This window comes from Marmota flaviventris, chromosome 6 (genome assembly GCF_047511675.1).
Source record: "Marmota flaviventris isolate mMarFla1 chromosome 6, mMarFla1.hap1, whole genome shotgun sequence".
Lineage (NCBI taxonomy): Eukaryota > Metazoa > Chordata > Mammalia > Rodentia > Sciuridae > Marmota > Marmota flaviventris.
Genome location: NC_092503.1, coordinates 49934476 through 49958117, shown reverse-complemented (window position 1 = coordinate 49958117; position 23642 = coordinate 49934476). Strand labels below are relative to the sequence as shown.

General features: G+C 36.2%; 2 long non-coding RNA genes and 1 pseudogene across 3 annotated transcripts; 1 reads left to right on the top strand and 2 right to left on the bottom strand.

The window, feature by feature from the left end:
- Positions 1-671: 671 nt before the first annotated feature.
- On the bottom strand, positions 672-8784 carry LOC114086820 (uncharacterized). Of its 2 annotated transcripts, none has more exons than XR_011707852.1 (4): positions 8504-8784; positions 8224-8309; positions 1665-1740; positions 672-1095 (listed from the first exon to the last, which is right to left on the bottom strand). It is a non-coding gene; the product is annotated as an uncharacterized lncRNA (long non-coding RNA). The 2 variants fall into 2 exon arrangements; XR_003581693.2 differs by having other exon boundaries at positions 8527-8781.
- Positions 8635-23642, top strand: LOC139706217 (uncharacterized). The gene is made up of 2 exons (XR_011707853.1): positions 8635-8708; positions 23436-23642. It is a non-coding gene; the product is annotated as an uncharacterized lncRNA (long non-coding RNA).
- Positions 22106-23087, bottom strand: LOC114086730 (metaxin-3-like; annotated as a pseudogene).

Sequence of the window (23642 nt, the reverse complement as noted above, 5' to 3'; positions counted from 1 at the left end):
TTTCTCCATCCTACCTGCTCACCCTAAATCTTAATATAGCCTTCAATTTCATCCAAGAAGGACCATTAGGGATACATAGAGCTGGTTCTCTAGTGCCCCCAGTTGACTCCTTCTACCTGCTGAAAACCATGGGAGAAAATCTAAACATCTTTCTAGAGCAAATAGACCAAGAATTCCCAGTCCCCATCCCATATCAAATCCAAATGATGATGATAAATGAATAACAGGGTATATTCAATATTTCTGTCCCTTCACCCATTCCTTTACAGGGGATGACCACATTCACATCTCACCTCATCGGATCACATCCAGAGCTCCTGGTCTCATTGCACATGCCAGTGTCTTGTCTCTTGACCCTTACCTTCTTTCCTTTGTCTTCCCTTCCCTTGGTCTATTATTATTAGTAGTATTATTTTTTATTTATATATGGACAGCGGAATGCATTACAATTCTTATTACACATATAGAGCACAATTTTTCATATCTCTGGTTGTATACATAGTATATTCACATCAATTCATGTCTCTATACATGTACTTTGGATAATAATGTCCATTACATTCCACCATCATTTCTAACCCCATAACCCCCACCCCTCTACCTTACCTAGAGTTGTCTGTTGCTCCCTTGCTCCCCTTCCCTACCTGACTATGAGTCAGACTCCTTATAAATAGAGGTAAAAAGAAAATGGCTTTAATTTGCTTCAGTGTGGATAGAATGAGATGAATGGAGACCTACTGATGGAAGGCTGAGAAATTATGCTTGGATGAGTGGGTTGTGGGGACAGCAGGCTGGCCCTGGCCCTGGCAAGTCATCATGAGCTGAGGAAAATGGCCACAGTGTTTTGGAAGACTCTATCTACTTGGCTTCCAGGAGTTACAATAGTCTTTCTTCCTTAGAAGAGACATCTAAAATTGGTCAGGGAGTACCAGGGGGTAGTATCTAAATCTCAACTCCCAGCAAGTTTCCTGCTTGGAAACTGGCTCAGATGTGGTAGAAGTGAGGTGGACCCATAGCAGTCATCACATGCATCTGCAGGTGCAGCAGCAGAACCAAAGGTTGCAGGCTTTGTCAGGCAGGCCTCAGCAAGTATCTCTGGAAGGGAACAGATGGGTAATGAGAGCTCTATAATGGAAGTTTTTACCTTGTTAGAAACAAAGGCTCAAAGATGAACAGGCAGGCAGATCATGTTGTCATTCAATGCAAAGTTTTCTCAATCCATTTGTTTCAGTTATTTATTGCTACGTGTGAAGTCACCTGAATACACACATTTTTCTATGTCACAGTTTCTGTGGGTCAGGATCCTGGGAAAGTCTTCACAGGTGTCCTTCTTTCTTCATCTGGTCTCAAAATCTCTTTATATAGTCTCCTGAACAGGCTGTGTGGGCTTCCTCATAGCATGGTAGTCTCAAGGAAGTCAGATTTCCCAGATGCTAAAGTTTGAAAATGCATCACCTGTTTGGATTTTGTTTTGGAATTTGCATAGCATCAATTCTGCTATACTCTGTTAGACAAAACAGAAAGTTCTGTCCAGTTTCAAGGGGAAAGAACATAGATCCTACCCCTCCATGAGAAGAGTATAAAAGAATGTCCACATTTATATTAAACAAGTGACTAACCATACCTTTTGTGTTAAGTTTCTAGCCATACACAGTGGCACATACCTGTAATCCCAGCAAATAGAGAGGCTAAAGCAGGAGGATCATAGGTTTAAGGCCAGCTCAGCAACTTAGTGAGGCCCTGTGTCAAAATAAAAAATAAAAAGGGCTGGTGATGTGGCTCTGTGGTTAAACACCCCTGGGTTCAATCCCTGGTACAAAAACAAAAAAAAGTTTCTGTCACCCTGATCTTTTCCAACACTTCTGGTTGGCCTACTTTTGGCTTCTGCCTTCCACATTTCAAATAAAGATATTTTCCTCATGGAAATTGTCAGCAGGTAAGGTAGGTAGGCTTCAAAGATGGCCTAATGGGGAATTATGGTTTCCAGTATTTCCAGATCCCTTCCCACATTGGATCTGGGCTGGTGGTATATAGAGGAAGTAATGCTGTGTGATTCCCAAGGTCAGGGCATAAGAAGTCTGGACAATGCCACCTGGATTTTTGAAATGTTTGTTCCAGGGAAAGCCAGACCATATGTAAGAAGTCCAATCTGAGATGACCATGCTTTGAGTTAGCCCGAGCTAGCCATAAGGGGCCATAGATTGAGAGTAAAATACCTGGTCCGTGCTCAAAGGTTTCAGCCATCCTGGGCCAGGTGGCCAGACATGTAGAAGAAACCATCTTGGACCTTCCGCCTGGTGGAGCATTCAGATGAACAGCCTAGCTACCACCTAACTGTAATTGCATTTGAGCCTCCAAGTAAGAATTACATGAGTCTGGTCAACCCTCAGACTCTTGAGTAATAATAAACTGTTAATGGGAGTCAGTAAGTTCTGAGTGGCTTTTTTATGCAGCTAGAACTTCCAGTTTCATCAGTTCCACCTCAGAATGTCTCCCAAGTTGGAGTCTCTTGAGCTGGCCTTCACCATCAAGCTACCTGCTAAGACAAGCTTGCCCACTGGTTTCTGAGCAAGGACTTGTGACTTTAAGGAAGCTGATTTTGGAGGTGGTCTAAAACATGTTCACAAGCAATTACATCATAAAGGAGTAAGGAGATAAGAACAGAAGTGCCATGGGAACTCAGAAAGACAGGGAGAGAGGGTTATTCCAGCCTGGAGCTGGTTGGCCTGAAGAGAGGGGAGTATTAAGTTGGATCTTAATGCCAAGTGTTAGTTTGTTGATTTATTTTCTTGAGCAGAAAAGTAATGTGATCAAAAACATGTTTTATGAAAATTAGCCTGGAGGCTAGGGGCACAGCTCAGTGTGCTTAGCATGTGTGAGTCCCTGGTTGAATCCCGGCACCCCCAAATTAGTCTGAAAGTGATGAATAAAGTTAACTGCATTTGGGGAGACACTACACAGGCGTTGTCAAGGAGGGTGAAGAAACCAATGAAGAGATTATCATGACCATCCAGGGAAAGAGCAATGAACCTATAAATCAGGCTGTGGCAGTGGCATTGAGCTTATTCACTTTATATGCATATGGTGATGAAATTATGACACCAGACTCCCATATTCCTTGAAAACAAAATAAGTTAACTCCACAGCTATCACTTTTGGGGGAAACATGGCTTTTAAAAGTATCTTAAAAATACTATGTTTGGGGCAAAAAATAAAAACTAAATTAAATTCATAATTTCACAATATATGATCCAAAATCATCTTTTAAAACATTTGTAGCCACTTCGAATATATTTACATCGATTAACAATTTTTTTTGCCACTTACTCATCCCTTTGGCATGTTGGTAGTATAAGAAGCCTCCAAAACCAACTCAGGACAACATCATTACTGATTTAAAAACTTGGAGTGGCTGTTGTGAAAACTTGGGGTTTTTAAAAGTGTGAGCTCCCTCTGGTGGTCAAAATAGTCTTTGCTGTTCAAATTGGCCATGCATTTATATTTAAATGATTTTAATAAGTTAACTTCTCCTAGAACTGAATTTGCACTTTAACATTTTTTATCGCTTGTTATTGAGTAGGCTCCATAACATTCATGGTTGATCTCAATGTCTATTATTGTTATAATTGTAATTAGCAGTTTTCAATAGTGTTTATTGAGTTTCAGACTATAACCAAAAGCAATTATCACATAATTAATGAATAAGCTAATTTATTACAAGTGTTCCAAGGAAATGAGGTCATCACTAATAAAAAGTCCTCATTGATGAGTCTATTTCTCTTAAAACGTGCATTTCACATCAGAGTCCCATCATTCCTTACAGGAAGAGGTCACCCTCTGCAAATTCCTCTGAATTTGCCTCTTACACAAGGGGACAGGGTCAGGTGAAAGCAGTTGTGTGGAGGGCATTGGTGGGGGTGGGAGAAATGGAAATGAAAGGAAAGACCAATTTTCAGTGTCTACTATGTGTCAAGTGTTCTGCTTTATATTTTACATCTGCCATTTCATCTGAACTTCTAGAAAAATGTTATTAAATTCCTCTTCTATTCACTAAAAAAACTTTAAGCTCTTACAAGTCATAATAAGGTACAGAAATGAAGTAGACCTCAGCTTGTAACCAAAGGCTTGGTCCTTGTCCTTGATGCCAACCCAATAGCAAAGACAACATCTTGAGAAAAGGAAAGAGGTTTATTCTTTGCTAGCAGAGGAGAAACACATGGGACTCCTGTCCCAAAGGCTGTGATTCTGCCTATCCACAGGAACAGGGGGCTTTTATAGAGTTGATTCAGAGAAAATGAGATTAGGGAGGAGAGATAGGGAATGAGAAGATCAGGGAAAAGAAGATCAGAGAGGAGATCAAGAAGGAGGTTAGGGAAAAGGAGATCAGGGAGGAGAAGTTTAGGGAAAAGAAGATTGGGAAAAAGAAAAAAAAATTTAAGTTTCAAGGCCAAAAGTCAAAGCATCAAGTGACTCCCTCTTACAAGTTCTGCCTTTAAGATGATCAAGGTAGACTGCAAGAGTAGCTGAAGCCAACTTAAGCAATTATGAGCCTAGCTCTGAAAAGGTTTGTGCCTTTGGAAGTAAAAAACTGTCAGAGTAGTTTTTAGTCACCAGAAGTAACAGTGGTCAGAAATGATGAAATGATGAAAATAATATGGCTAGATTCAGGAGCAAGCAGCTTTCCCAGTCCATTACTGTCCATTCTCAGGTTCTGGTCTTAATTAAAATCCCATCCAGCTGCCTACCTTGGCACAATTTTTCGGTGGAATTGCATCTTTGGGTAAGGTAAGGCCCAAAGTGAACAGTGAAGCTAAAAATAGTGTGTAATCAGAGTTACTCTTGAAAAGCACTTAAATTGTTCTTAAAATCATCCAGACAAAACATGGTCTTGTAAATACAATTTGGTACTGTGAATCTTTTATATCCCAAAATGTGAGGACTACTAAGCTTAATTCCAATGAGCACAAAACTGAGTCCTTATGCAGACGCCGGAGCATTCAGTCCATTCTGCTTCTAGATGACTGTCAAATTGTTGGTCCTTACTAAAGCAATTGGTGGAGAATCCAAAATGTTGTGATTTGCCTTCATGGTTTATTCCATTCTGTATTAAGATGAATGCTGTTTTTAACTTAGCACTTTTAATTTTACTTAGTGTTGTAATCCAACACTTCTAATTTAGGATAGATGCACTTTTGTTATTACTATAAAGATCAAACTAAGACTAAAATGTGCCACAGTATTGGTCCTATAGTAGGTGCTCAATAAATGTTGAGTGGATTGTTTCATTTGAACTATATACACATATTACTTGAAAAGTTATAGAAAAGAATTTTGCCACCTTATTTTTGTCTTTCTAGTGGGCATTTCATCATTGGTTCCACTGAATATTGATCATTCTTATACCCTAGAGCATTGATTTTCCATCCTCCTGAGTAGAATGGAACTTATTTGGGGTTTTAAGGTAAACCTAAAGTTAAATATACACTTGGTGGATTTTACTTGTAGCTTATGTTTTTTCCCCTCATTTTTAAAATTGGTGCATTATAGTTGCACATAATGATGGCATTTGTTGTTACATATTTGTATATGCATACAATATAACAGTGTAATTTGACCAATATCACTCCCCAACACTTTAATTTCTTTGAATTTTGAAGGCAATCAATTATAAAGGTTGATATTGATAAATATGCCAGATGATATAAGGTGAAGGTCAAGGAATTTAGCACCTGAACTGGGGTTTATTCCTGTCTTTTCTAAAGATAACCCAAAATGTTTTGGTACATCAAAATTCTATCCAGCAAACATTTGTGAACAACTTTCTATATCCCAAGCACTCCCAGAAGCATAACAAGGGAAAAAGAAACAAACAACAGATAGTTCATACTCTGTATTTTCAATTTTCTCCCTTTCAAACATAACAATGGTTATTTTTAATAAGATGTACTCGTACAGTGAAACCACAATCTCCTTCTTTCTTCTCATTAAATTTATTAGCTGGAAAAATACAAAGCAATTATTATAAAAATTCTTTCAAATTTAATTACCAGATTAAGAATATTCCTTTCAATATCCTAGCTTTACAACTGCCAACATTATTAATAAAATTCAATGTAATTTGATTTATCCAATGTTCTAACTCATCAGTTCTAATTTAGGACATCTAACAGCTCATGAATAAGGAAGCCAGTTTACAGGCATTTTTTGTGTAGACTACTTCAATCATTTTTATATATTGTTATCATGAGATTATTAATGAATGAGAATCTATTCTTATTAAATGGAAAAATATTAAGAAATGTTTTTTCTCTTTTCATAAATCATAAAAGAAATGAAAAAAAAATGTGGGCTTTCCCTTTCTGACCAAATATGATAGGTGTTTGATGGTATGATTACAATTTGCAGTTCTCTAGCTACTAAGAAGATTTTTGTACCTTTAAATATATTTATCAGCCATTTTAATTCTTTTATAAAGTGCCTATTTAAGTCTGGTCATTTTGCTTCTTGATTCATATATATTCTGGAGATTACTTTTTCATGGCTCTATGGATTCTAAATACTTTCTCCATTTTGTTTCATTTCTTTCAGTTTTTTAAGAAGCAGATATTTTTAACTTGATCCTTAAAACAGTCTTGAATAGGCTTTGCTTTTGAAAGATATTTTTGCTGGGTATTGAATTCTAACTGATAGGTTTTTTGGTTTTTTTTCCCTTCCAGAATGTTAAAGATGTGGACTCACTGTCTCCCAATTCACACTGCTTTTAAGATTTTTATCTTTATCACTGGTTTTAATTATTTGATTATTATACTTCTTGTAACATTGCCTTCAGAAGCATTTTCTAATATTTTTCAACTTTTTCTCTCTTCATGTTACATTTTAAATAGTTTCAATTGCTATGTCTTTGAGTTCAGCAACCTTTTCCTCTGCTAATTCTAATCTGCTCTTAATCCCATGTTATTTTTCATCTCAGACATTGTACTTTTCATCCCTTATAGACAATGTATTTTTCATCTCTTATAGTTCTATGTGGTTTTTATATGTCTTTAACATCATGTTTAATCTTTCCTCTATTTTTAGAAACATAGCTGTAACAACTGTTCTAATGTCCTTATTTATTTTGGATTTATCATCTGTGTAATTTATCAGTTCTTCTCTATTGCTTGTTTTTCTATTCATTTTGGGTCATATTGTCCTGCTAGTCAGACATTGTGAATTTTCCCTTGTTAGAAGGTAGACTTTTGTATTTCTACAATTATACATACACAATGGGATATCATTCAGCCCTAAAAAAGAAAAAGATAATGCCATTTGTCATAACATAGGTGAGCCTAGGGGACATTATGCTCAGTTAAATAAGCCAGACATAGAAAGAAAACTATTGTACAGTCTCACTTGGATGTGGAAGCTAAGGAAAAACAAATTAAAGTACACAACAATAGAGAATAAAACAGTGGTTAACATGGACAGGGGTGATAGATGAAGAGGAAATGGGAAGGTGTGGGTCAAAGGATACTGAGAAGCAGATACGTGGGATGGACAGTAGATATCTAGATATTTACTGCACAGCATGAGGATGATCAGCAATAAAACTATTCTGTGTTTTGATTTATGCTACGTAAGTAGATTTTAGTTATTTTTGCCACAAAAACAAAAAATGGGTATTGATGTGAGATGATGGATATGTTAATTTGCTTCACTGTAGTCTCCATTTTATTTTCTGTATGTACCCCATGATGTTTTATCACATACCTTAAATATACACAATAAAATTTATTTTTTAAAAAAGATGTGTGTATGTGTTAGTATTTACTTCTCTGTGCATTAAAACTATCTGCAACAACATAAGAAATTGAAAATAGTATTTAGTAAAGGTAGTAAGGAAGAGTTCAGAAATTGAGATAGGAAAGCTTATATGCTAAATTTTTAAAATTTTGAATTACATGAATGTGTTATATACTATATTCAAAATATTAAGTAAAAGAGAAACATAAAGCCATTTATTTGGAACATTGGTATACATATTATAAATCAATAGAAAATAATTTGCATATTTCAATGAATAATTAATTATTAACAATTCCTAGTGAGACAGAGATTGTTTCTGTTTTTCACAGCAGAGCATTTCTCTTGGGGAATTTTTTAAAGTTCTAAGCCCCCACACGTGACTTCAGACATGCATGAAGGTCCAGGCCAAGGCACGTGACTGTGGCTTTAAAGGCTTACCTTTGTTCAGTGTATCCTGTAGCAGTTCTGGGGTCTGGCAGCCAAGCCAGTGCTCTCTTGGCCCTCAGCAAGTGAAGAGTCTGTTTCTGTGGAAAGCAGGGGGTTATTACCATAAAGTTTCTACTTATAGTTAATTACTACCCAGCTTCACAGAAAGACAAAGGACAATACATTTTGGGAGACTCCTCTGCAATTAGTGAAAACTCCAGGTATGACAAACCTCACTAGCCTTAATGAGGAGGCTAAGATTAATTTAATTACTTGGCCATGCAATGCTTACACCAAATCCTCTATTAGACTCACAACATGGAAAAGCCAATATGGTTATAGATGAGTGAAGACACCGCATCAATAAGAAATGTTGATGCTATTCATCACTCTGAAGTTTCATTAGAGCTGCAACAGAAACCACTTCCTCCCTCATGACTGGTTGGTTAGCTTGCTGTGCTCCCAAGGGTGCAGCTCCTGCAGACCTGACAAAGCAGGTAAGAGAGTAGCACCCTGTCTTTTGCCCTTTTCCTCCAGCTCCCTGGCTGCCTGCATTGCTGCATGTGTCGTCATCTGAGCACTGAGATGACACCATTCTCCAGAGGCCAATGATACTACAGCCAGCACTAGAGACATTCTGGAATGAGCCAAGTGGAGATGATTAGTAGCAAAAGGAAGTCTTCAAATGGGGGCCTAAGAAGCAGGACTGGAAAGGATTCACATAGAACGTGTGAATAGTGAAGCACATCATGCAGGATAAGCCAGGATCTGCAAGGTAGAGGGTATATTCTGCATGTGCAATATATTTGGTCAATGGAAAACCGTGCAAAAGTCTCATGGCAATTCCTCAAAAATACTGTCTCACCATGAGTTTCCAAAGGTCTAATTATGGAAATGTAGCAACAGCTGTAATGGGAATGATAAACTCCATTGACAGGCCTGAGTCTTAGTGCTCTACAATGACAGTCCTCTTCAAATAGCCTTGAACAACTGTTCCACTACTTAGATAAGTGTTTATTGTTATTTATTTTTATGTAGTAATAACTTGACAGTACATAATGGAACAATCAAATAGAAATGCCTGTTAATTAGTAGAGTACAGAAAGAGCCTATGCCCTGGTAAAAATTGCAGCTCTGTCATTTAATAACTTAAGCTACTTAATAGATTTGTGTCTCAAGTTTCTTACCAGAAAAATGGAAATAATATGATTAGAAAACTAATAACATTTGCCTCCATGATGTTGTAGAGAAGAAACAAGGTAATGCAGATATTTTACTTCGTGTGATGCTCGACAATAGGAAGCTTTCAGTAATCTCTAGTTGTTGTTACTGTTGTTATTACAGTTGCTGCTGCTATTATTACTCTCACCTTTTCTCTCGCTTCCTACATTTAGTCTGTTAACAAATCTTTCAGTATAAAATCTGATCCTCCCTCTTGGCCCAGAATTTGTCTCTTGATTGAAAATATGTGTACCTCTTGGTTCCTAGTCTCATTCTTGTATGTCTCATACTTTTGAGTGTTTATAGGGATAACTACAATTGTCATTTTCATAATCCTATAGCATGAGTATTTGTTTCCTAGAAACCTAATATTGAAAGCACAGAGCATTGCTACAAGCATTAAATGAAATAAAGACTCAATATAGCTACACTAATCTGTGCTTTCTAAATTTACTGATGAAAGTGAAGAAAGTAGGTTGGCATGGAATTTGCACAATTCCTGGATCACACTGATTTGAATTCAGTGTGCTTAGATAAAAATATTGTTTCCTTCCAGGAGGTTTCCAATTTTTCAAAGAAAAATGCTCCTGTTTAGTGCATTATTTGACACAATGAGTGGCCTTTCATTCTGGAGTAAAAATTAGATGAGAATGTCACCATTTTTCCAGAGGTAAAGATGCTCTGGCAGAAGTCACAAGCAAGGTGGGGTCTCCAGAACTGTAGGATCAACAATGCCAGTGGTGTAGCCATCCGTGGTGCATTCATTCAGCAGAGGTAGCAGTTATCCTCATGTGATCAGCATTGACTTCCTGTTGTGGCCAGGCTGGTGGATTTGTGATGGCAGAGAGCAGGAAAGAAACTAGACCCCAAATGAACAGATGAGCAGCCAGAACTCAAGGAGAAAGTCAGTGACTACTTGAAAACCTTCTCAGAAAACACTTGCCTAGGATATTCAGAATTGTTGAATGTATCCTCTTTTTAGAAAAATGAGAATTTTATTTCTCATGCAGAAAAAAAAAAGCCAAGAATATCAATTGCTCTTAAGATAGTTTATCTATTAGAAAATTTAAAAACCTAGGGAAGCAAATGCGTTTCTTTTGAACATTTACATGGAACCTCTCTTATCACCTATTATGTGAACTTGACAATTTTAGATACGTTGTAGAGGACTCAATAAATATTGAGTTAATGTTTAATGAAATGAAACTACCAGCCTGCTATTATTATCATCCTTATTTCCATGCACTGAACTTTACAACAAGGACAAACACATTATCATCTTTAAGCTTTGTTAAAGCCATCAATGTAAAATTGGTCAACGTTGAAATCTTACAGAAAACTATAGTTAGTAATAGTCTCCACATGTATTTTACTTTTTTCAATCCCAAATCTCAAAGCATTTTAGAAAGAAATACTATTGCAACCTTTTTAAAATAGAAAAATACTAGGTAATTATGAGAAATAATTGCAATCTAAATAATAGGTAATAAAACATAAATTTTGATGTAAATCTATATTTATTTATATTTTAATTTTTATTTTTCTCTCCAGTGCTGGGGCTTTAATCCAGGGCCTCATGCATGATCAACAAGTGGTCTACCACTGAGCAACATCCCCAAACCCTGCTCTATATTTATTAAGAAGAATATTCTTGAAAATAATTTGTTTAAAAAAAGTTTAAAATATGCATAATGGCTTTTGTAAAAATATATAAGAATATATGTAAAATTTTCAAAGATGAGTATGTGTTTATAAAAAAGAAAATTACTGGAAGGTATAAAACACAATTTTTCATGGATGAGGTGGGAGGCAGATTAGAAGCAAAATTTGTTTTTATATTTAATATATTTTCTGCTTTTATAATAATGGGAAATATTGCTTTACATTCAGAAAAATACAGCTAGCTTTATAAAACTGTGTAGCAATAATCTTAAAGAAAACATTTTTAATTTCTAAAAATCTTACCACTCAATAGTTATTTATATATTTAATCATATTATTTGTACTATATTGCTTAAGCTAATGTTTTATAAGAAAGCATTAAAAACTCAGTGCTTTAAAATATTAGTTTATCATTATAGCCCATGAGTCTGTGGGACATTTGAGGACTGACTTAGCTAGGTTGAGCCTGAGTGGTTATGCACTAAATTGTGGTCCCCCAAAATTATATGTTGAAATCCTAATATCTAATACTTCAGAGTGTGATGATATTTGGAGAGAGGGTATTTGAAGAGATAACACTTAAATGAGGTTATTGGGCTGAGCCGTAATTCGTTATCACTGTGGCCTTGATAAGAAATGACATTGAGACACAGACATGCATAAAAGGAGAATACTGTGTTACCATAAAGATGGCCATCTATAAGCCAAGAGGCCTCAGAAGAAACAAACCTGCCAACACCTTGAGTTCAGACTTCCAGCCTCCACACTGTGAGAAATAAATTCCTGTTGAATAACTCACTTGGCCTATGGTACTTTGTTATGGCAGCCTTGGCAAACTAATATCACTGGTATCAACTGGTCTCAATTGGTTTGTCCAGGTACTTTAAGTGGGGCAACTTTCTTCTAATACCTGAATTCCTTCTTCTGGCACTTGTGGATTATCCCTGGCATATCCTCTCTTGAATGATAGGGATGCAAGAGAGAAAGTGGAAACATGATAAAGGGCTAATCTCAAAGCTAGTACACTATTACATCTGTCTTATTCTATTAGCCAAAGCAATTCATATGACTAAGCCTAAGAGAGAGAATAATACCCTGCTTACTACAGGAGGACATCACAAAGTGGCGTGGTAAAGGCTATGGCTTTCAGGGTGGAAGAGTGCAGTGAGGGAATTGGGGCCAATGATATAATCTATCATAATACCTTAGAGGTTCACATTCACAGCCCAGTATTACACCACAGCCCAGTCTCTTCTACATACTATATGTATATATTTTTAACTTTACTTAACATTTAATGCTAAAACACATTTAAGAATAGGATTTATAATTTTATTGAATGCACAATGTACATATTACATCCATTGTTTTTTTAAATTGGGATTACAGAATTATCTTTACAATTGCATAAGAGGACAGTGAGGAAGCAGAATAAAGAAAATCACATTGAAAAACTGCTTCTAAAAATCAGTCAATACAATTAACATGTAAAGTTGAAATTTTAATTCAAATGAAAAGCTCACAGTAGCACAGTAGAGTGTTTTCTATATAGCAAGCATTCAATCTGTTTGATGAATAGGTTTTATGTGAGTTTGTTTTGAATGTGATAACCATTGCTAAAAAAACACATCAAAATGTGGGAAGTCACATTTGTTGAAACACAAAAACAACTGCAACAATAGAAACAAAATAATGATGACAGTAGTAACTATAAAATGTCACAATTTGGTATCCGCCATCAGTTTTCTGGTTAGAAACATGTGGGAGCATTTTATGGGTCTGCTAAAACTTTTGATCCACTTGAATAGAAGATTGGCTGAAATTTAGCCATTCTGATATCATTTTTTTAATATCATGAAACTATTTTTACTCCCGCAAACACTTTTACTTAATATAAAAGGAATGCAAGAAATTATCAGAGAAGTTTGTTTTGTAAAGAGTGATAACCTTCATTTTCCTAAGAGGAGTAAAGGATTAAAAAAAATTGTTGAAGTTTTCCTTTGTAAGAGAAAGTAAATCTTGGCTCCAAATTCATTTTCCAAATCAGGAAGCAGAAAATTTTTTCAGGAAAGCATTGAACTAGGGAAGTAGAAAAAAAATTTTTCCACTAGTTAATTATTTTTATAATTTGGTTCTAAAAACATTACTAGCATATATATTTCTAAAAAAGATTTTAGTGTCTTATGTAATCAGCAATTCAGTCATTTAAAAAGCATGTGGAAATTGCAGAGCTAAAGAGCAGACATGTATTTATTACATTTGGTACATGCACATACTCTAGGGATAACTAAATGTGTGTATAATACCCCTTTGTCTCCTGTAAGAAACTTCTCCAAACCTCTGTTATGAATTATATTGTTTAAATATGTCCTCACTCAGTTTCAGGAGAGTTATTCCCAAGTCAATTTAAAACTGAACACATGTTGCATCTGTTTTCTGTTTGTGAATTTTGAACGCTTGGCACTTTAATTGGGATATTTTTCTTTGGGATGAAATAATTTCAAATATTCGCTTAATCAAAACATTAGTTTCCTTTTCTAGTTTCCATCATGGATTGTTGGGAGGTTTCCCAGACCTGGTCTCTTGTGCTTTGGGGAGGGACTCTCCTTCCCTGGGTGTGTAGGCGGGAACAGGGGAAAGGAGGCAATATCCGGACTACTGGCTCATCCCTTCTCCACATCCTGTTCCTCTTTAGATGTCACCTAACGTGAGGGATCATTCAATTATTCTTGAATATTTTAATTGTCTATCCTCCACTGATAATTTATAACTTTTCTTTCTTCTTCTTTTTAAAAATTTTAATTGGAGCATAAGAATTTTTCTAATAGGTGGAGTTCTGGGAAGCCACTGGAGCTTCACTACTCCTTTCCTTGCCAGATGTAATAAAAGGTCCTGGGGACCTAGATTTTTGGGATATATATATTTAAGGGAAATTAACATGGCAACAGAGATGCATCAAAGAAAGTAGATTGAGGCAAAAAGAGGGAGGAAAATGGAGAAAATGAGAAAAGTCATCACAGTAGAATTGAAAAAACAACTGGTCCTACTATGGTAAGCAAGGACTTTTAGCCCAAATTCCTGAACCATGTGACCCCAAATGAGGTACCCTATTTCTCTAAACCTCTCTTTCAACTTTAAAACAAATGAAACTAGCATACATAATTATTACAAAGATTAAATTTCTTCTTCTTTTTTTGCACAGAGAATTAAACCCAGGGTCTCACACATGGTAAGCTAGCACTCTATCACTGAGCTACATCCCAGCCATGTGTATTTATTTATGTATTTATTTATTTATTTATTTTGTAGTACTTTGGACTGAACCCAAGGGCACTATCTTTGAGCTACATTCCCAGATGCTTTTGTTTTTTGAGACAGAGTCTCTTTAAGTTTCTGACTGGTCTCAAACTTGCAATCCTCCTGTCTTAGTCTTTCAAGCAGTTGAGATTATAGGCATGTGCCACCACACCTGGCTGAATTATAAATTTTTAAAAATCTCTATTATCTTAATCAATTCAGACTGCTATTATCAGAATACCACAGACTGGGTGGCTTAAACAACAAATATTTGTTTAAATCTTAAAATATATTTATTTCCTTGAAAAAATACTCAATTTACTATGGAATAATTTTATTTGAACACAGAAAGAAATTTATTAGCAATCATGAATAACTTGCGGGACTAGCAGGGAAATGAACATTGCCATGGCTCTTTTATTTTATTTATTTATATATGACGGCAAAATGCATTACAATTCTTATTACACATATAGAGCACAATTTTTTCATATCTCTGGATGTATACAAAGTATATTCACACCAATTCATGTCTTCATACATGAACTTTGGATAATAATGACCATCACATTTCACCATCATTTCTAACCTCATGTCCCCTCCCTTCCCCTCTAACCCCAACAAATATTTATTTCTCATAATCCTTGAGGCTCCAAAATCCAAGATGAAGGCACCAGATTTGGTGTCTGGCCAGGGCCCACTTAAGCTGGTTCATAGATGACTATCTTTTGTTATACACTCATGTGGTGAAAAAAAAGACAAGAGAGCTCTCTGGGGTCCTATTTTACTAGAAAATAATCCCATTCATGAGGGTGGAGCCCTAGGAGCTGATTACCTTGTAAAGGTCCCATCACTTAATACCATCATATGGGAGGTTAGGGTTTCAGCATAAAGTTCTAGGGGACACAATACCTTGTCTATAACACCTAGTATGTAACAGAAGCTCAGTGTTAATGTATAATTTGAAATGGATACGTATGAAATATAACATGAAGGAAGAAACAAGTGGTAATGTATTGAATACAGGAAATGAAGAACTGCATTAAAAAGAGAAAGTATCTAGTCCATAGACACACATGATGTAATTGGAAAAGGGAGCCAGTTTGGAGTAAAAACTAATGAATTTAGTAATGAACAATGAGTTTAAAGTGATAGAAGGATATTTAAGTAAAGATGTCTAGAATGTAGATGGAAACACAGTACTGAAACATGTGAGAGGTTAGCGGGGTTGCATACTGGGGTTAGAGATACGAATTAAAGAAGTATGTAATTAGAAATAATTATTGAATCTATGAAAACAGGTGAATTTACCAAAGGTCAATAGGAGATACTTAAGTTAACATCCATCCTTAAGAAAAAGCAAAAGAAGGTAGAGGATTGACTTTAAAAAGTTAGGAGAGATCTAGGACAGCCTGCTTCTATGGACACCAACAGAAGATAGTCTCAATGAATAAATGATTGATAGTATCAATTATATTGTCAATACATTGGAAATATATGCCCATTAAGGAAGATTTGCTAAGCAAATTATTGTACATCTGTGTACAGGAAAACTACAAAGCCTTTAAAACAGTAGATCTATATTTACTGGCATGGAAAACCAGTAGATTAAAAAACACCACAGGTTAAAGAACACTATGTGTAGAATGTGATCCTATAAGAATGAATGAATATACAAGTACACAGTGGTAGGTGTAGCATAGTACTTAAAATTATGTTTTCTGAATACTACCAATGATCAATGATCACCTATGAGAGCATCAAAGATGAGTTTCACTTTTCTCTTTGTACATTTCTATACTATTTATATGTTACAGTAATCATGTATCTATTCTACAAAGTTGTTTTTTTTTTAAAGAGTGGATGCTACTAAAGATGGTATTATGACTCTACATTCTTACAGTGTTTATTAACCTACCTTAAGTCTTTTCCATACTTCTTGGCCATTTACTCAACCTCACTGATTGGACTTATCTAGCTCCATAGTTAGCCTTAGTTCAGGTCACTGATGTCCTCCTACCTCATACTAGAGATTAAACCCAGTGGTGCTCTACCACTGAGCAACAGTCTCAGTCTTTTTTATTTTTTATTTTTGAGATAAGGTCTCAAAGTTACCCAGGCTGGCCTCAAATTTGAATCCCCCTGCCTCAGCCTCTTGAGTAACTGGGATTTCAGGCATGCACCACCCCAACCAACTCACTAATGTCCTTTGAGATGCTTTGGGAGAGAAAAAGTGATCAAGAAGTTTGAGAATGTTAATATAATACCTCCTCTGGGAGATCATCAAGAATTCCTGCAGTTGAGGCTCCAAGAAGGTGTTCCTAACAATAAACTGGTCAACATTTAATCTAATACTTCCCCCAATTTTTTGAGCATGGAACCCTTTTTAAATGTTATCTACTGTGAATACACTATGGAACTATTATCTGCAGAGCATACTACAGGAGACATGGGCTTAAATGTTAATCCATTGCTTTGTTATGGATTTTCAGCTTTTTCTGAATGAAATTCAGACTGATTAGCTAATATGTGCACTCCCTAGAGACTCCTTTGGAATCTCTCCAAGGGACAGGTCAGTAATCTAACGCTTCCCTTTGTCGTGTGGTAGGTCTGCCCTGGGCCTGTTTAACAGCAAGCTCCAGATTGTCAGCAAGTGCTTTGCAGTGATAATTTCAGATTTCTTCAAGATTCTAGTTGAAAACACACACACAAAGAATCCCAAAGTTCACTTCACTGTAGGATTTTCTTTTTAACTTCAGTTTCCCTCTATTACCAGAAAGCTACAAAATGTTAGTAATATTTCTGTGAAAGTTATATTAGTCAAATTTTATAGTCAGTGTGCTGTTTTGAAAACTATTTTATCATATAAATATATCTATTGTGATTGGTTAAAAACAAAGTGAAGAAATCAAAAGTCCCATCACACAGAAATAATTCCTGTTAGTATCTGAACTTTTATACCTCCACTTTTGAGTCTGAAAAGTGTTTGGAGTCAAGGTTATTTTAGCTATGAGAAGACAATTTCCAAATTAAGATATATTTAATTCTTAAACAGAATTTAGGTATTAATAATAACTTGCATATTCACTCAACATATGCCAGTCACATACTGAATACTTTGTAGGTATTACCTTATGTCATTCTCATAACAGATCAGTAAGATCAGCATTACAAAATAGGTAACTATGGAATTATGAGTACTTTAAGTATACCTTCTACATATGCGCACCATTTGAACAAAAATGCAATAACATTACATGTTTGTTATATAATCTGCTTTACTCCCACAAATTTATACAAATATATTGTTATGTCAAGAATATAGATTTATATCAAAAGTTTTATGGGAAAATTAATATTTCATAGAATTAATAAGGTATAATTCCCTAAAAATATAATTCCCTATTGCTGTTATAAACAATACTAAAATGAACATCTGGAGGCTTGTATGCATGTGACAATTTTTTAAAGTTGGGCTTAGAAATGCTTATTAAATTGACAGTTCCCCACATCCTCCACATTCACCAACACCCCTTCCTTTTCTATCAGAGAACTCAAAGCAGGAAGAATCCTTAGTCTGTCCTCACACTTGTGATCAAAGAGACAAAAGAGATAGATGTTTTCCTTTCCTTAAGCTCTGTGTTCTCCAAGTATATTTACAGCACTATGGAGTCAATATTCTGGGAGGGAAATAATACATAACTATTAAAATGCTGTCATCAAAACTTTGTAGTTTGCTTTCAAAGGATGTTCATATCTCATTCACTACCTCTTTTACTCTCATGTAAAGGTTCTAGTTACTCACTTTTGAGTCTGAAAAGTGTTTGGAGTCAAGGTTATTTTAGCTATGAGAAGACAATTTCCAAATTAAGATATATTTAATTCTTAAACAGAATTTAGGTATTAATAATAACTTACATATTCACTCAACATATGCCAGTCACATACTGAATACTTTGTAGGTATTACCTTATGTCATTCTCATAACAGATCAGTAAGATCAGCATTACAAAATAGGTAACTATGGAATTATGAGTACTTTAATTCAGGCACTAATAATGGCAGAGACAAGACTATGGTTTTGGTCAGCCTTCTTCCTTTCTATCACCTTCTCTTTCTCAAAAAATCTGATCCCAAAAAACTATTAAGTGAGACAGACCAAGGTAGTTGCCCACTACTGGAGGAGACTTGAAGTGGGTTATCAGAATGAGAACAGTTTGAGGGGGTATCCATTTACCCATGATGTAGAGAGCTAGATAGAGCCTGAGCTGGGTAAGGGGTGTACACATGGAGGTGTAAGTAGGTTATTTAGTGGTGGGAGGAGGAGATCCATAGGAAGGGGACATGATTCTGCCCTGGCAGAATAATGAGGGTATCCATGAAAAGAACACATCCTTGTTTGGTACCAGAGACTTAGCATGGTGAGAGGTATGGGGAAAGTAGGTTGCTTTCTTACAGGGGACTGGTCTAGTAAGTAAATATCTTAAGGCTGATTGGAGCCTGGTTTCACACTGTGGAAAGAGAAAACAAGTAAAATGAGTCCTGTGGTATTAGATGGGAATTCAAGGTATCAGTGTGAACTCAAGATTTTCAGTACATAATGAAATACAGGTCTGTGTATGTGTGTGTGGGCCATGTGTGTATTCCCAAGCCTATCTCTTAAGGGTTCTTGGAAGTAGTCATAATAATTGGGATTAGCAATGAACACACTTTCAGATTTTGGTTTCTAAATATCACTCTCTGCTAAGAGGATTCCAAGTTTCTGAAGATAAAGCTGATTCTGGGATTAGGGATGGAATAATATAAGATGTTCTTGAAATATATTATTGTACAAAGAAATGTTTTAAGGACAATGGGTCAATCACATCAACAGAACACAGAGGCCAGACTAAAGGGTTCCCACTAACCAAATTTGGTATATTTTGAACATTAGAATAAATAATGATAATAATGGATTAGAACTAACTGAATAAAAATAGGAAACTATGAGTTCATATTGATATAAGAAACAGGAAGTTTGGTGAGGACTCAGAAAAGTATTGTTTATTTTCCCTCATATGTGAAAGCTAGAAGGAAAACACAAGGAAAAAAAATATGCTGTATGGTTTAGATGTGGTGTCCCCCAAAAGCTCATGTGGGAGACAATGCAAGAAGGTTTGGAGGACAAATGATTGGGCTATAGCCTTAACATAATCAGTGAATTAATCCCTGATGGGATCCACTGAGTAGTAATAACTGGAGACAGGTGGTATGTGGCTGGAGAAAGTAGTTCATTGGGGGTGTGGCTATGGGGTATATATTTTGTATCTAGAGTGGAGTCTCTTCTCTCTGCTTTCTGATCGTCATGTGAACTCTTTCCCTCTGCTACACACTTCTGCCATGATGTCCTGCCTTACTTCGAACCCCAAGGAATGGTCAGTTGTCTATGGATTGAGACCTCTGAAGCTGTAAGCCCCCAAAGAAACGTTTCCTCCTCTACATTTGTGCTGGTCAAGTCTTTTAGTCACAGCAGCAAAAAAACTAATACATATGCCATGAAAGTAAAAGGGTTACCATAGGGTAGAGGGAAGGGATAGGGGAAAGAAGGAAGGATGGTAGTGTACTGAGGAGTGAAACTGATCAAATTGTTTTTTATGTATTTGTGAATATGCCACAGTGGAACTCACTACTCTGTATAATTAAGATGCATCAACTAAAAAAAGTTTGGTAAGGAAAAGGATATTCATGTAATTTTATAGTATTTTCCCACAAAGCATTAGTTAAATATAAAGAATAATTTCACAGTGAAGATACTTGCATATATCTCTTTACTTGAGAGATAATAGAAAACATCATCAGTGATGAGACAAACTGAAAGCATGCATTACCTGTTGGGGTGCACTGAGAATACAGCACTACACTCTCAATATCCCTGCGAAAGACATAGCCTAAGCCTAACCATGAAGAAAAATCAGATCTGCCCAAAGGGATATGCTACAAGTCCAAAGGGTAAGTGACCTTTTTTGGAAGGGAAAGGGAGTACCAGGGATTGAACTCAGGTGCACTCGACCACTGAGCCACATCCCCAGCCCTATTTCATATTTTATTTAGAGACAGGGTCTCGCTGAGTTACTTAGCACCTTGCTTTTGCTGAGGCTGGCTTTGAACTTGAGATCCTCCTGCCTCAGTCTCCCAAGCAGCTGGGATTATAGGCATGAGCTACTATGCCCAGTGGTAAGTGACTTTTATTGTTAGTGGCAGAACCAGGACAGAATTCATTTATCCAGACTTCCAGATGGGGCATGGTGCTTCTCCATCCTGTTCCATCCCATTCCTCAAACAATAAGTGAGGTTTTATTTGTTTGGCACTGTTGTAGACATCACTGATTATCTTATCCACAGTGGAGAGTAAGACCAACAAATCCCTGCCCTCATGAACTCTCAGTCCAATGAATGTAACCAGACATTCTAAAGCATAGAAAGAAGGTAAGTTTTAAAATGGAAAAACGTCATGAAGGACATAAAGCCAAGGCACTGGTTAAGACTTAGTAATATGATTTCACATTTCTTATGATCTATGGCAGTTTTAAAATACACCTGAAAAATTTTAACACTCCTTTTTTTTTTCTCAAATAAGCAAATTCCTATTATAATAACCACATAGCAAATCCTGGAACAGTTCAGCAATCAATAAATAGAAAGTAGTCTTAAAAAGCTGCTATTTCTGATTATTCCTTTGGATCCTTCAACTATATTTAAAATATATGGAAAATTACTGGTTGTCCAAAAGCTTGTGACTACATAATATGCTTCTTATGAAAGAATACTGGACTGAGTCAAGAATGGAGAATGTAGTCTAGTTGCACATTACCCAGGCCATGGGCTCCTCCTAAGCGGTGTCTAACAATTGGGCAAGTTTCATTAAGATTTCATAGCCTAACATAAAACAATGACCAACACATTCAGTTCTCCTGGAATCAATACAAGAATGACACAATTAAAGATGTGCTACAAATAATTAGGTCTAAAGTTGCTATATCCACGCAGCAAACTCAAAGAGCTCTTGCTAACCTACACTGAATACAGCAGAAAATACTAATGTTATATTGAAATGTGTATCATCAGATTTTTATCTAACCACGTTTAATATTTATATAAGTGGTACTAAACTCTCAGATTAAACTTATAAGAGCATAGTTTAAAAGCACATTCCTCATTGCTTTTTTAAGTTAAAAACAGGCTTTTCTTTTGAAGTAATTTTTATTTTCCTACTTCCGAAAATAGGCATCAGATTTCTAAATTAAAGGAAAAAAAGTCTCAAAGAGCCACATATTATGTACTCAGACAGGTTTAAGAAGTAACTAAGTTAATAAACTGAATAAGTTAACTTGAATAAATTAAGAATGCACATTCAGAACAGAATTATAGCTTTTGGTCAGCAACATGTGAACCAAAAGCAAAAATCTGCCAAGATTAAAGTAGGTTTTTAAAATATACAGTGCAGTGTATTTCCCCTTCCCTCACAAAGTTCATTAAACATTCACTTTTATTTAAAATGCATTGCCAAGGTAGAACACAAGCTTCCTAATGAAAAAATATATATAGGTGTCATAAAAAGTTCCTTCTGTTTTAGTCTTCCTTATACCTAGGAATGGAATTTCCCTTTTGCCTTCACATAGTAGGTATGAAAGATTACCAAAACAGTCATGACTTCAACTACAAAGCATGACCACTGTCAGTGTGACAGTTGTTTAGAATTACTTTTTTCTTTGGCAGGAGTCAATTTAGTTTGGCAGTTTCTGAAGAGGAAGATGAGGACTTTGGCGAAAACTGACATCCATCTTTTCAAATTGGATTCCTTATTTACAAGTTGTGTGAGTTTCTTGCAGATTTGCATCTACCGTTTCTGGTCCAGCTAGAGAGATGCCTCCAGTCTGATGAAACAATTTTTCAAGTACTAGAATCATGGGAATGCACCTCACCAAAATCAATCTGTTACTAATTTCTGTTAACACAAGAAAATGCTCCAAAACTAAGCTAAAAGTAGCTGTTTAGGATATCATCACAAAAGTGACACAGGTTGGAGCATTGTTTCAGATGTTCTCATAACTGAACTTTAGAAAAACGGTACTTTGTAAAGGGGTGCAAGAAAACCAAAACACATAGGCATCCAAGGTAGAAGGCTTGAATTTCCACTTCTTGGACATGGTAGAGGGGCGGTTCTCCTCTGGTCAGGAGAATTCTATTCAGTGCCCCCGCTGGACATCCTTCCAGGTAAAATTAAACTCAAGGGAAAAGAAATTTGTGAAGCAAACCATGGCTTTGTTACAGTAAAGTAACTGTCACTTAACCCAGAATGTGTGAAGCTGCAAAAGGAGAGAGAAAACATTCCAAGATGTCAAAAGCAGGGAGAAGCTTCTCTTGAAGGAGAGCAGTGTAAGCTAGTATATCTGCACCTTGCTTTGCTGACAGTTCATATCAGCTATATATTTCTGTTTTCTTAAAAAGTTCAGTATTTTTGTTGGCTGAGAAAGTGTTGTCTTTGGTTGTCAAAATTGGTATATTACTCTTGAACCTCTCCAGGTATTATCTATGAAATTGACTTTCAAGAGTTCACTACAAAATTTGGCATAAACCATCACCACCAGGGACCTGCTGTGGATGGATAGGAGCCCCTCTCTCTCTCTCCAGCAACTGAGCTCCAAGGGGGCCACCATCTTGCTGAGGTTGACTTAACACTCTTTTCATTAAAGGATGTTCCCTCTCTTAAAATTTGGGTGGACTTTCGTGATTAATTCCACTGATAGAATGCAATGTAAGTAAAATTGTGTGATTTGAGTCTAAGATGGCAAAGGCCATGCAGCTTCCTCCTGGGTCTCTCTGTTGGGGATGCTTGTTCTTGGTACCTAGCCACGAAGGTGAGTGGAAAGCCAGACCACGGGGAGACGCCCTGCTTAGGTGTTCTGGACAGTGTCTAGATTAGGGCCCTAGTCATCAGCCAGCATCAAACACCTGCTTACAAGGAAACTTTCTTTTTTTTTTTTTTTTTAATATTTATTTTCTAGTTTTCGGCGGACACAACATCTTTGTTTGTATGTGGTGCTGAGGATCGAACCCGGGCCGCACGCATGCCAGTCGAGCGCGCTACCGCTTGAGCCACATCCCCAGCCCCTACAAGGAAACTTTCTAGATGACTGCAGACCCAATCATCCTCTGGCTGCAAATGCTTGACACACCCAGAATAAACTGACTGCTGTCATTATGGCCTTTAA